We start from the raw sequence: 15,047 nt of genomic DNA, 5'->3' as shown, positions 1-15,047 counted from the left end.
CCCATCATGGCGGAGAAATTCTCCTCTTATCTGAGCATCTTGGAGAATGCAGTCCAGGAACAGAGCAGGATTAATGGACGAAGCAAACTTTGGCCAGTGGAACAACACGCCTACCAACGATTGATAAAAAGATGGAAAGATAAAGCCATTTGGGATGGAGAACGGCTGAATTGTTCCCCTTCAGAAGAGATGGTACAACAGATGAACAGGGAAGTGATGAGACATTGTGAAGAGAAGAAGAACGAATGGCAGGACAGAAATCCAAGATATCTAAACATGGGAAAAAGAACAGCAAGAAACAACGCAGCTGCAGAAAAAGGCGTCTGGCCTTATCTTAAAAGATGCTTCGATTTTGATAACAACAGGATGGGCAGCAAGCTGATTCTCACTGGAATCGAGAAGAGATGGATGGAGCGGGCTGGCAAAGAGCCATGGAACGCAATGGAGCTGGATGCTGAAGCAGCACGTTCACCACTAGAGGCCGCCAAACACAGCGGAGGCATGTTCCCGGCCCTAACACCCTCATCCACTGCCCCTCCCTCATATGCCGACAACCCATTCACCCCTATCGACAATGACAAGCCCAAGCATGAACAAAGCAACCTGTATCCTGACCTGCCACCGCAACACAAAGACATGCATGAACATGAACAAAGCCAACTGCACCCTGATCTCCCACCTCCCCCTCCTGATTATGTGCCCACAAACCCTTTCATTCAGGCTCCAGTAAGACCAGTATCAAAGGGGTTCCTGAAAGGCATCTTCGCAGTAGATGAAGGAGAGCTGCAGATACCTGTCTCAGTAGAGGAAAAAGAGAGAAGAAAAAGAGCGAAGCAAGTTGAGAAGACTGTGGGATACCTGATGACTCAACTGAGCGCCCTAGGGCTGCGAAACACACCCGGACCTGAAACTACACCTACACTAATTGTCGACGCACACAATGAGCCACGCTTCGATGCTTTCGAATCGACTGCCCCACTCGAAACTCGGCACAGAGTGAGCAACTCAATCAGAGACCGTTACCAACACAGACAAGAAGACGAAACACAAGAGGATATTCAAATCCTGGAACAACAACTGGAGGAGCTCGAACAGCTGGAAAAAGCCCATGCAGCAACAGGCTATACGCCTTACATGGAGGCTAGTGGATATGCTATACCACAAGCGGACCTGTGGGTTCCTGGTACAGAGGAAGAGAAGGAGCTGATCGAACTAGCTGCACAGCCAGCCAACGAACACAAATGGCCACAAACACATGAAGTACAGAGGCTAACGCTAAATGGAAATTTCACAGGATATGCCACAGCCCCATCAACAACGCGCAGTGGACAACAATATGGGCCTAACTCATGTCAGATGCCACTCAGACCAGCTCCAACAGCTGCAGCCCCTCACCAGATGGCATTTATTCCCTTCTCCTTCATGGACATGTCAACACTGCTGGCTGCACTTCCTTCACTGTCTTCAGGAGCAGAGCCATGGCTAGAAGAGCTAGATAAATATACAAAGTCCCACAAACTGGCACTTGGTGACTACAGAGGCCTGCTGGCCAGAGCATCTGACCCACACACACTGAAAAAGCTTGAAGCCGTAGCAGGAACCACAAACGCGCCTGACCCCACGCCCATAGGCGGTGTCAGGCTGGTACTACATCAGGCCTTAAGGAGAGAGTACCCCACCCCAACAGACCACAGCCAAATGTCAACCTTCATGGCCAAGCCTGGGGAGCCTGCTGCAGATCTCCTAGCTCGCGCTGAGCAAGTATGGAGAACAACATTTAGAGAATCCCCAGATGCATCTCAGACATCAATGGCACTCTGGAGAAGCATGGTGACCAAAGGATTGCCTGCAAAGGTAAGAGAGGCGATTGAAAACACTGTGGCCATCGCCTCCTTCACTCAATCGTCATGGAGAGAACATGTACTGCATCACTATGATAAACACAGAACAGCTGCAGAAGCATCAGATGTGGAGCTCAAGGCACTGCAAGTGGCACTGATGAAGAGACAGCTGTCTGACCTGGACTCGGCCCAAAAGATTGCAAAGGACAAAAAGAAGCAGATGGCTCAACTGGAACCACTAGCAGAACAAGTGGTCCCTGTAATGGTGCAGCAACCATGGCAACAAAACCAGGGAGGAGGACAAAGAGGAGGTGCCCAAGGGGGTGATCAAGGAGGCACTTTCTACTGCTACAACTGTGGAAAACCTGGTCACTATTCACGTGACTGCCGCTCACGTAGTCAGCCGCAACAACAAGGCCCAACACGTGGAAGAGGAAGAGGACACAGAGGAAGAGGAAATTATCAGAGAGGAAGAGGAGGCTTTCAGGATCCACGAAACCAGAATCAAGCTGGACAGCCATACCAGGCGCCACTAGGAGGCACTGAGCAATGGCCGCAAAATGATCCTAGCTCCGGAGAAAATGTCAACCAGGCACTACAAGCTCAGTGGGCGAATAACTATTATCCCTACTAGGACACCCCACAACCACCTGGCACCGGCATCATGAAATTTGGACTAGCAAGTGAGCCAACTCTCACTTGCACAATAAACGGACAGGCACACACATTTTTGGTGGACACAGGGGCAACATATTCCAGCCTCACGTCTCCACAGGTCCTGTCATCTAAATATGTGTCAGTGGTTGGGGTCTCAGGCGCGCCAGAACGCCAGTGGTGCACTACACCTTTAAATGTCCAAATTGGAAGTCAACAATGGTCACACAGCTTCCTATCAGCGCCAAACTGCCCAGTAAACCTACTGGGCCGCGATCTGATGACTAAATTCGGTCTAACAATATGGCTAAACAACGAAGGGGTCCAAGTCTCACTGGACCCTCCCCCTGCAAGCACACTATCAATGCCTGTGCGAATACTATCTATGCCACAAACGTCCATTAATGTGGAATCATTGGATGAAGAAGTGTACTGGCTGAGATGTCTAGCCACAGGACCAAGCACACCAACAATTCAATTCTGGTTCAACATACACAGAGAACAGATCCAAAGACTGCATCCATATAAAACTCCTCTACCATATGTGCACTGCACTATGAATGTCACGGACGATCCGGACTGCCCATATGCTGAAGATTGGGACATCAATATGGCACACCTAACTCCACAAATAATATGTCATGATGTGTATTGTGGAAAAGAAGGCGTGGCAGCAGCAGTGATATTGGATGATTATCAGACCAAGTGGTATGGTCTCAGCAAAGAATCTGCTCCACACGTCACCCTAGCGGTTGGATTTGGACAAGAGGCCAGAGGACTCGGCCCCATGATAAAAAGAGCACATACTCTGTCATGGACACACACAGATACAGCAGGACTGCTGAAGGCAACAGAAGAAGATATGTGGCGATGGATCATCTCTACCAAAGAACACACACTACCTGAACATTTACCACTGCCACGCCATCATGGTAAACCATGCACTGACCATCCTGCAACTCAAGCTCTATTGGACGGCGTGCCTGCGACACTATGGACGACTGGCCCTTATGATGTGGGAAAATTGGCAACGGTCAAACCTGTGAAGGTGACGCTGTTGGATCCATTTGCACCTCCTATCTGGCATCCACAGTACAAACTAAAGCCAGAACAAATCGCAGGCATCGCTCCGACCATTGCAGGTCTGCTACAAGCTGGAGTGTTGGTGAAAACTCGATCACCATACAATACAGCGATATTGCCAGTGCAGAAGGCCGGAAACAACACAGGCTGGCGGATGGTACAAGATTTTCGACCAATCAATGATGCCACACAACCGGCGTCATATCCAGTTCCAGATCCACATATTGCCTTAACAAATCTCAGCCCACAGCACTCATATTTCACAGTAATTGACCTTGCTAACGCCTTCTTCAGCATCCCTCTGGACAAAGACTCACAGACACTGTTTGCTTTCACATTCAACGACCAGCAATACACCTACTCTCGCCTGCCACAAGGCTTTCGTTGTTCTCCAGGTTTGTTCAACCATCATCTCAGACTACACTTGTCTGATATAGAGGTGCCGGATGGTGTCGTCCTCATACAATATGTGGATGACCTCCTGATTGCTGCCCCATCTTCTGCCACCTGCCTGGAGGCCACTGAGACTCTGCTGCTGCTGTTAGCCTCAAAAGGCTACAAAGTTAAGAAGACCAAGGTCCAAACATGTAGGAGACAAGTCACATTCCTGGGTCGCACTCTCTCATCTAGCGGCCTGGCTGTAAGCACAGCCCACAGAGACAGCATTCTCCATCATGACAGACCTATCACCGTGGGACATATGCTGTCATTCCTGGGTCTAACAGGCTACTCTCGTAGTCACATTCCAGACTACACTGACCTCACCACCTGTCTCAGAAGCCTGCTCAAGGAACCAGGAACTAGAAACACCTCTGCCCCACTGGTGTGGACACAAGACGCTGAAGACGCGTTCACCAAACTCAAACAGACTTTGTCACATGCCTCGGCTCTTCAAGCTCCAGACTATTTACTCCCTTTTCACCTAGATGTTTCTGAACAAAAAGGAGGGATGGTAAATGCAGTTTTGTATCAGAAAAAAGGGGGAGAAAGAGTGGTACTCATGTATCACTCATCAAAACTGGACCCAGTTGAAGTTGGCCAATCCACCTGTACAAGACACATGGCGGCAATTGCAAAGGCGATCGAGAAAACATCCCACATTGTCATGTGCCACCCTCTGAAAATCCACACACATCATGGTGTGGCTGCATTCCTCCTCAGCAAAGAATTCACGTTCGGAGCTGCAAGAAAATCGAAAATTCAAAGAGAATGCACAAGACCACATATTGTCTATGAAACAGGAGGAATCAATATGGCGTCATCACTACAACAAGGACAAGAAGATCAACCACACAGCTGCGAAGCAAGAGCAATCATTGAAAACAAACTAAGGCCAGACCTGGGAAATACACCAATCCCAGGAGCAGAAATGTGGTTATACACGGATGGATGTTGCTACAAAGGAGAGGACGGAAACACAGCATCCTATGCTGTGGTGAGACAATTCGAAGACATGGAACACTCAATAGTAGCATCAGGTATCCTACCTCAACCAGCATCTGCGCAGCTAGCGGAAGTCGAAGCGCTCATACAAGCCTTGAAAATAGCAGAAGGACAATCTGTAAACATCTTCACAGATTCTGCTTACGCACATGGAGCAGCTCACGTTGATGGGCCCATGTGGCGAAGAAGAGGATACACAACATCAATGGACGCACCCATCAAACACAAGAAGGAAATCATGGCACTGGTGGAAGCTATGAAGCTACCAAAAAGAGTGGCAATCATGAAATGCAAAGGACATGATGGCAAGGCAAAGACCAGAATAAGTGTGGGAAACGACAAGGCAGATGAAGCTGCTAAAGAAGTAGGAGGATACAGACCAAAACAGATGGTTCTGAAAATAGCCATACAAGAACCCGAAATCACTGAAGAAACACTGATTGAGATACAGAAGAAGGCTGGACCATACGAATGGTCTGAATGGCAAAGGAAAGGAGCAACAAAAGGAGAAAATGGACTTTGGAGAGCCCATGATGGCAGAGTGGTGGCACCAGCAGAATTGTGTGTCTCACTGATACCAGAGGCACATGGACCAACGCACGAAGGAAAGAAAGGAACATTACAAAGGGTGGGAGCACTGTGGTGGCACCCACGCATGGAAAGCATGGTGTCCCTCTTCTGCGACGAATGCACCACCTGTGGGGATCACAATGTGAAGAAACCGTACAAGACACCTATGGGCTCTTATCCTGTACCATCAGCCTGCTTCCAAGACATCAGCATAGACTTTACTGACATGGGACATGATAACAGAGTACAAGGAAAAAGATACATTTTGGTAATGGTTGACAGATTCTCAAAGTGGGTAGAGGCAATCCCAACTAAAAAAGAAGACGCACAGACAGTAATAAAGTGGCTGCAAACAGAACTAATACCTCGCTATGGTGTTCCTAGATGCATAAGGTCCGATAATGGTTCACATTTCAGTAATAAGCATTTGCAGGAAGTGGAAGCCAGACTAGGAATCAGACATAGATATGGATCAGTGTATCATCCACAGTCACAAGGACTGGTAGAGAGGGCAAATCAGACGCTAAAATCAAAAATAGCAAAGACATGTGCGGCATCAAAGCTGACATGGGTTGAAGCCTTACCATTAGCTCTAATGGCAATGAGGAGCGCACAAGGAAATGAGACGCATCTTTCACCACATGAGTTAATGACAGGGAGGCAAATGCCTGGTCCTCCAAGAGACAGTAGTCATATACCAGCTTTAGATGTGCAGCAAGTTGAAATGAAGGCATATATGACTGCGTTAATCACTCTCACGGAGGCTCTCTCCAAACAGGTCCTGCGGACCAGTGCAGCTGACCAGGAGGAAGTAAAAAATCTCATCCGAGTGGGTGACTGGGTCAGGGTCAAAGTTCACAAGAGAAAGTGGACTGACCCCAGGTGGACAGGGCCGTACGAAGTGAAGGAGGTTACTTCACACTCGGTCCAGGTCATAGGTAAATCAGGAGCACCTTGGCACCACCTGTCACATTGTGCCCCAGCATCTGAGCGTTCCAGACCCTTAGCAGAGGTCCGAGGTGATCTGGCGCAAAATGGAGTGTGAGTGTAATCTGTTGGGGGAAACAGACATCCAGCCACAGGGGATTCATCCCACTCCAGGTACCTGGAAAGACATGGGGATAGGTAAAAGAACTGGGTGGGTCCTATTGGGTTTGGGTGTGGCATTTGTGATATTCTTGACTTTGGGATTGAAAATGGGGGACAAAACAGTGAACAAACCAACTAGCGGAAACTATGACTGTCTGCCAGAGGCAATGCCAAATCTGACAGGGTTTGAGAGTCATCCAAGCTGCAATCTGACAACAAGTGGCAAGGATGTGAAAATGCCAAATCTGACAAGGTTTGAGAGTCATCCAAGCTTCAATCTGACAACAAGCGGCGAGGATGTGAACAAAACTCAAAACGACCTCGAGAGAGGGAAGGTTAGGCAAAAAAGAGATGCCTCAGAACCGGCATACAAGCCACCACCAAAAGCGTGTCGTGCATATCTGACCTTAAACTACACCCAGGGGAGCAAAACCGTTTTTACTTTTGATTTGTGTGATGTGATTAACTGTGGAAGAAGACCAAGAGCATGGAGAGGTCGTGCTGTGTATTTGTGTGCTGACAATGCCATAGTCAACAGATGTGAGAATTACGTGAACGTCCCGTCCATAGCGTTTTGTCATTCCTGGGGGGCGGTAACTAAGTACACAGGGCGGTGGAAGCCAACAATGCGAGGGGAAAGTCCGAGAAGGACCTTATGGGACAAAATAGACTTCCAACGAGACTTTTCAGCAACAGCCAATCCCTTATCTCTGTCCCTAAACAACGTCACCAAAAGCAGCACAGGAAAAAACATAATATGGTTCGCCCTATTAGTGGACGTCCCAGGCAAAGACCCGAGAGTAGGAATTCAAATAAACATAATTCCGCACAGACAACCGCTACCACCAGACCCACCTACTGTCTTATCAGAAGACTTTTCTAAATGGACTCCCCAACAGGTGATCCAATTAGCTACAGGACAAGGAAGCGACAATGTATGGTTAAATTGGATTGTTGATAATGCTATAAAAAACAAAATGAGTGGCTGTGTAGCTTGTGCTGCAGCTAGACCAGCTATGTTCACCGAACCAGCACCACTATATCCTGAATCTGACCCAACAGGATACGCGTGCATGACAAAAATGACTAAAATGGCTACTCCACCACATTGCACTACTCTGGCATCCATATTCCCACCGATTGACAACCAAACTGCAGTAGGTTATTTCAAAGCTTACAAAGGACTAGGATCCAGATATGTCTGTTACCATTTCACCAACGATAGAGCTCAAATCCACCTAGGTAGTGTGCCAGAAGACTGGTGCAACATGACACGACCAGGCTCAGAGATAGGTTCTTGGGCTAGGGGAGGGCTATTCTACTACTGTGGGGGTCTGCGCTTATTCACTAACATACCACCATCTACAATAGGAGTCTGTGCTATGGTGAGGCTGGCAATGCCACTTACCTTAGTGGGAGACAAAATAATACAGGACCAAAACAAAGTACAAAGCCTGACCCAACGCAGACGCAGACATATCTTAGCTAAAAGAGCAGCTGAAGCTGAGTTCAGCCTGGACAGAGGTCCAACTTACATAGATGCTATCGGAGTGCCCAGAGGAGTGCCTAATGAATACAAATTGGTAGACCAAATTGCAGCAGGTTTTGAGAGTGTCGCAAGTATTATTCCATGGATAACTGTGAATAAAAATGTTGATCGTATCAATTATGTGCATTACAATGTTCTTCGTTTGGCTAATCATACTAGGGATGCAATAGAGGGTCTGGCTGAGCAGCTGGCCCCTACTTCTTTGATTACTGTACAAAACAGAATGGCTTTGGACATGTTGCTTGCTGAAAAAGGAGGTGTTTGCTCAATGTTTGGAGACCTGTGTTGCACTGTCATCCCCAACAATACTGCGCCGGACGGTTCAGTCACAAAAGCACTGAATAGTCTGAGGGCACTGTCAAACGAAATGCAGGAAGCATCAGGTGTGAACAATCCATTTGGAGATTGGATGGAAAACATGTTTGGAAAATGGAAGCACCTGATCTTGTCAATAGCAGTGTCAGTGGGTGTGTTCATTGCAATATTGGTCTCATGTGGATGTTGTATAATACCCTGTATTCGTTCTTTGGTTGGCCGTCTCATCACCACTGCCCTCTCCAAGGAACCATTACCACCCCCTCCTTATGGCGCTTACCCAGTATGGGAAGAGCAGAACAGCCTGGTAGGGTCAGGAGAGGCAGAGGAAGACACCAGCGTGTGAACAGGGTAGGAAAGTAAAGAAAGTGACGTCCTTCAGACGTCAAGAGAGGGATTTGTTGATAAAATTAGCATATATATACAGTTTTAATCAGCAATTAGCTCATATACAGCTTAATCAGCAGCTAGTTTATATGCAGCTTTAAGTAGCAACTAGCTTATATACAGTTTATTCAACAGCTAGCTTATATACAGCTTAATCAGTAACTAGCTTATATATACAGTTTAATTAATCACTAGTATATTTGTAGTTTTAATAACCATTATCTTATGCAGCACTATTAACCACTTATACAGTGCTCACAACACAGCAAGGCCAGAGAGAAGCAGGTGAGAGGTTACTTATTTAACTGCGTCACATAAGAACAGGCAGCCATCTTTAGAGAAGATAAGGAAGACACAATAGACAGTGAGATTCAAGCGAGGGCCAACGCCCAGCTGAGCCCGGCTTTCTCCACACACTCTTTCCCAGGTCCTCTCGCCTCAAACTCTCACTCACACTGACGGAAACCAACGCCTATTGGGAGGGGCCAAAGGTGAATGGACATTCACGGCCTCCACCCAGGTGTCATAACGTACAAACGTGCCACGCCTGCATCTTTGACTTTGGCCAATGTGTAGCAAGGGGCGGACCCCATATATTAAGGATGATGCTGATGTGTTTAAGCGTGTCTTATGGTGGACCTCTGAGAGGGAAATCATTAGAGCCCATGCATGTTTAATTGTGTTGGCTGAATAACTTTGTTCGATAAATAAACCTATTGCTTTTGATTTAAACTATACGCCTCTGAGAGCTTCTGTTTCATTCTTAAACCTGCTCTAAGTGTGAAAAACAGCTACAGCACATTTTTTCACAACAGTATCCATAGACATGAATAACAGGTGGCGTTGTTGCTGGTAGCAGATTTATTAAATATCAATTTATGAAACTGTTGGTAATTCAATTATGGTTCATTAACTCATAAATTGGAATAAAATAATGATGGTACTTAGCTTATGCCATAAACTACTATTTAACAAGATTCAATTCTGGCTGTCACCCAATTTTGGAAAATGTTAATCAATGAAATCTTAATCTCAGGGTTGCTAAGGAGTTCTCAATGTCTATTTTATATATATATACATATATGTACACCAACTTATCATGTATATGCATATCCAATTGTTAGAAAACTTCAAGAAACTTTTCCATGATCTTAGTAATAGCTGTATTTTATATATACAGTATATATATGTATATATTTGTATGTACATATACATGCATTTTATATTTATGTGTATATATATGTATACATACAAATATATACATACATATACTGTGTGTGTATATGTATATATATGTATATGTATATGTATATATATATATATATATATAAATACAGGGAGTTAGGACTAGCATATCACGGAAAAGTTTCTTTTAGTTTATCAACAATTGGATGCATCGCTACAAAGATGGGGTCATAAAATATGGTAGACTCTGCGTTTAACAATTTGAGTGTTGAGTTGTATCTGCTCCGAGAATGTCCAGACACATGGTAAATGAAGTGTTCAACCATTAAGTGACATAGGTTGGGAGAGCAGGTCCTGAAAGAAGTTTATTAGTTGAGTTTCCTTTTTATAGTCTCTTGCTGGATGTCGTCTACGTGTATGAGGGTGGACATGCTCAAACTGGATACTCTGGAAACGATCATGAACAGTTTATGCATGCCCATGTAAACACTCAAAGATGAGCGCATCATACATGAGGCGTTTGATGCTGTCAAAAGAAACTGGACAGAAAGAATAAACAGATCTTCTGCCAAACCTTTAGTTAATCTGCCAATCTGTTGTGTAATGCATCAACATCTCAAATGTACTAAATCCTGTTTGTTTTTGTTGCTCTTATGCAGTAAGGTTTAAGAGTGAGGAACTGCAAGTGAACCTGTGAATTTAAAAAGTACTTTTCCAATTGAAATATTCATCATTTGTTGTGTGTGTGTGTATTTATACACTGCTTCTCCATTTTAGCAACAATGGGTAAAAGTATCTGTTTAACAAATAGCTGAAGCAGTGCACTGCTTAACAATGAAGGAACTACCTGTGCTTTTCAAAATGTCTAAAAGGTTTTTAAACACTTAATTTAGTTCTCCATTTTTAGATATACCAATTCCCATGAAAAGGGGGAAACAACTCTCCCAAACCTCCATTGTGTGGGGTGAGTAAGAAAGTGCTTTGTGTTATTTTGGTAAACTGACCTTTTACGGAAAGTTGATGAAGCAAGTTTATGTGACAAGGGGAAGAGAAGGTTGTCTGTCCTCTGGCCTTTCAATAGGGAAGTGCTATGATTTAAACAGTGGATTGAGACTCTGAAGTACAGAATTAAAGAAGAGTTTGTGGTTTTGTGCCCACTGTGGTAAAAAAAAAATAAGTTGGTTCTGAGTTCTAGTCTGTTCTGAGATGTATCACAACGAAGGTCACACTGCAGGAAGTAAACTACTGGAACAGCACAAAGCAGTATTTCATCCATATAAGGAAGTTGTGTGGCAATGCAAATTACACATTTGCAACAGCTCACGCACATCTGACAGTTCTGTCTTTATGCCCCCTATTAACTCCGACGAGTGAGAAGAGGAAGCTGCAAGGATATTACAAAGACGTTAATGTGGCAGTGACCACATTGGAAGAAATAATTGACTGTATAATACATTTAGAATAATACATTTGTCGATTGCTTCTTGGAACACTGAGCTCTCTTTGGACCAGAGACATCAGCCTGATGGATGGAAATGTATTTGCGGTTTACTGTGATGTGGTCTTTTGGAAGGTTGAGTTCAGTTCCCTTGAGGCTCAAGTAGAGATATTTTTCTAAGTTTCTCACATGCTCCATCTGTTTCGGATGACTCTTATGTGACTGCAGCCTGAGCCATTTAAATATCACAAGTTAAGTGAGCCAGAAACAGCAGAGGGTCAAACTGAACGGGCAGGCTAAACACGGAGTGATATTAGTTACTGTACATCTTGAGATTTGAAAGATTAGCCAGATTGATTGAATGCTTTTATTCTTTTTTTGTGCTAAATGTTTGCACCTCCAATCAAAACCAGTACGTTTCTTAATGTGTAACTGACGAGTGTAAATGGGAATACATTACCATGACGCACATAATGGGAGAGAGAGATCGGCCTTGAGCATCACTGGGACAGTTTTTAAAGGCTTCTTGTGCGTTTATTCTGGGTTTTGATTGCAGAGCAGCCAAGTGGAAAATCATAACCTTGGTCTTTGTCTGTCTGCTGCCTTAGGGTACAGGAATGGTACTTTTTTTTTTTTTACTTTTGCTTTAAAGGAAACCGTTTTTCATGCAAAATTCTTCCCACAAAGTTTCCATGGGAGGTTTTCTGTTAAGTGGGCCACATGTTTTATCAATGTTTCAAAGTTCCCTGATTAATGGTTCTGTCCCGGTCTTTCTCTTGGTGGTTTGCTCAAATGAACACAAGTATATTTGTGCAACTGTAATGATGTAACAGTATTTTATGTGCTGTTGACACCGGGAGGGGGGGGGGGGGGGGGGGGGGGGTTTGACAACTCTGGGCTGTACAGAAAACCCGCAACGCAGGTGTGGGCAATCCACTGGGGACTACAAGGGAGTAGTGTGTGTTTGCCCCGAACCACACTGCCCACAGCAAACCCACACTTACCCACAGTGACCTCTCAGGGCTATTGGCATTTGTGTTCGACCAATACTGCAAACAGAGGGAGCGTCTGTAACACAGTTTGACTTTAAAACGCTGGCAAACTGACACAGGAAGCAGTGAAGAGGAAGAGGGCATGTCTGTGCCTCGCTGATATCTGTGTCCTCCCAGTGCAACAACAGTGCTGTAACGTTGTCCAGATCCCTAACAGACAGAGACAGACAGGCGGTATGACCTGGAATCTGCTTTCACAATCCTCACTTGAACTGTTATGAAAGATAAAATGTTATGTTTTGGGCCATAATTCATGAACAAAGCTAAACAAGGTCAACACTTAAGAAGACGTACTTCATCACGCTCACAAACATTGCTTTATACAGGGGGGGGGGGGGGGTCTGCTAACATGCTCACAGTCATAAAGCCCTGCTGATGTATAATGTTTACCGTGTTCACCATCTTAGTTTTGTGTGTTGCACATTTGCTAATTTGCACTTAACAAAAAGTCATTATTTTTGGTCATAAACAAAAAGCCATAAAGTATTGGACATCATTTTGAAATAATGATCGGACAAGATGAAAACTCAGGATCATCAATTATTACAATTCATCCTCAGGGGGATATGAATGTTGTGTGTAAATACATCCAGTAGATCTTGAGGTATGTCACTCAAAAACTACAAGCGTCAACCTGCTGGTGGCGTTACAGGAAAGGTCATTCGGATTCATCCTCTGGGGACCACAAATCCTTTTGCCGTCCTCCCTAAAAAATGGCCAATTAGGCTAATTGGATCCAAGTTGCGGGTGCGGAAATGTTTTTGAATATTACGTTAAGGGGAACAGTCTTTAAAACCAAGACTAGCTGCAAAGGCAAAGAAAGGTGTAAATTAAAAAGGTGTAAAAGCGACTTCCTCCAGAATAATGCGGCATCTTATTATTCATGAAATGGCATTGCAGCTCAAATTAAAATGACCTTAGTAACAGTGTCACAGACAGACTTTTCTCCACATCTTGCCCTTTCAGACAGCCCTGAGAGGAGGGAGGGGGGTTGCACTTCTTGTGAAAGGAAGCCTGCTGCAGCCACAGCAGGGGAGGAGGATGCTCCCGCTCTTCCTCTCCGTTCCCTGCAGCTGATTGATGCTGGCAGCCTTTTACCTTTTAGTTTACCGGCACAGTGCTAGGCTCAGCTTTGTCACTGGGAGCTGCACCAATCTCCGGTCTGCTGCTGGGCGCTGAGAGCAGCTCAGCGGAGACTGCCGACATTTACACCCTCCCTCTACCCAACAAAACTACACAGAGCAGACAGGGAGACAGAACTTTATGGTCAGAGGCACAGAGGCTGAGTCCTTGAAGGAGACAGATAACATGGCCACTGAGGATCACAGATTTGAGTCTGTCTGCAGCTGTTTTATCCCCCCCGTCTGATAGCGTGACATGCAACTATATAATGTTTAAAAAGCATGAAAGTTGAATGCAAAAGCAATTTGATTTCTAGAGAATTGTAAGTATTTTAAGTACCACAATCTACTGAAGTGCTCAATGTAATTCCATGCATTCTTATGTGTGAATTGAAAGTGCCTTGTTTACGAAGAAATGCTTTGCTTGTTTTGACTGAAACCCATAAGAACTCAAATCAAAAGCGTGACATTAAAAAATGTGTTTATAATTACCATCTTGCACAAAGCTGGTTGTGTTCTGTACTATAAATAATACTGTAAATAAAAGTAATTTGCGGTTGCAAAAGTGCAGGACTACAGCTTGATTGTATCAAGGTTTTGCGTAATGCTGTCGTTGTGACCAGATTTGTGGTTTTTATTAATTTCTTATTTTGTGTTGCATTGCTGAGCTATCAGATACAAGAGACAGGATGGCAGAAGAACAATAGTTGTGTGCAGGTTTGAATGTCTTATTGCTAGCATTTCACTTTATAAGATGAAACAGTCTTATGTCAGACTGGCCTTAATGGAGTCCTATAGAAGTTCTGATGAGTTTATTATTGCTTTCCTTTCCCGATTCTTACCTTTTTTTCCGGTGCAGCCAGGGTTTGACTTCATGCTGTACTTGAACACAAACCTGCACACACAAAATAATTAAACATTAACCATGGAATGCACTGACCTGACAATGTGTCACTTCCTTTAACTGAAGAGAAAATGAGGCAATCTAAAGCTGCAATCCCTTAAAACAATAACAAAACAGTCCGATTATAACTTGAACTATTCTACAGAATGAAAGATATCTGCATCAAATTGCTATGGATTAGAGTGTCAAAATTCAAGAGCATAGCCTGGCTTTCAAATGATGGATTGTGGCTTTAAACAGCGTTTTAGTGGCTCTGCCAGACTTCCGCTGCAGCAGAGGATTTGTGAAAGGGGAAGTTTGTCTTCTTGTGAAATGGTGACTTATAATTGCACGCAACATGTTTTAAGTTAAACACAATTTTGAGAACTGTTAATGATTCAAGGAATGTTTGAACACTTAATGGTTTCACTGCTTTT

The sequence above is a fragment of the Melanostigma gelatinosum genome (assembly GCF_949748355.1).
Source record: "Melanostigma gelatinosum genome assembly, chromosome: 2".
Classification (NCBI taxonomy): domain Eukaryota; kingdom Metazoa; phylum Chordata; class Actinopteri; order Perciformes; family Zoarcidae; genus Melanostigma; species Melanostigma gelatinosum.
This window is presented reverse-complemented; position numbering follows the sequence as displayed.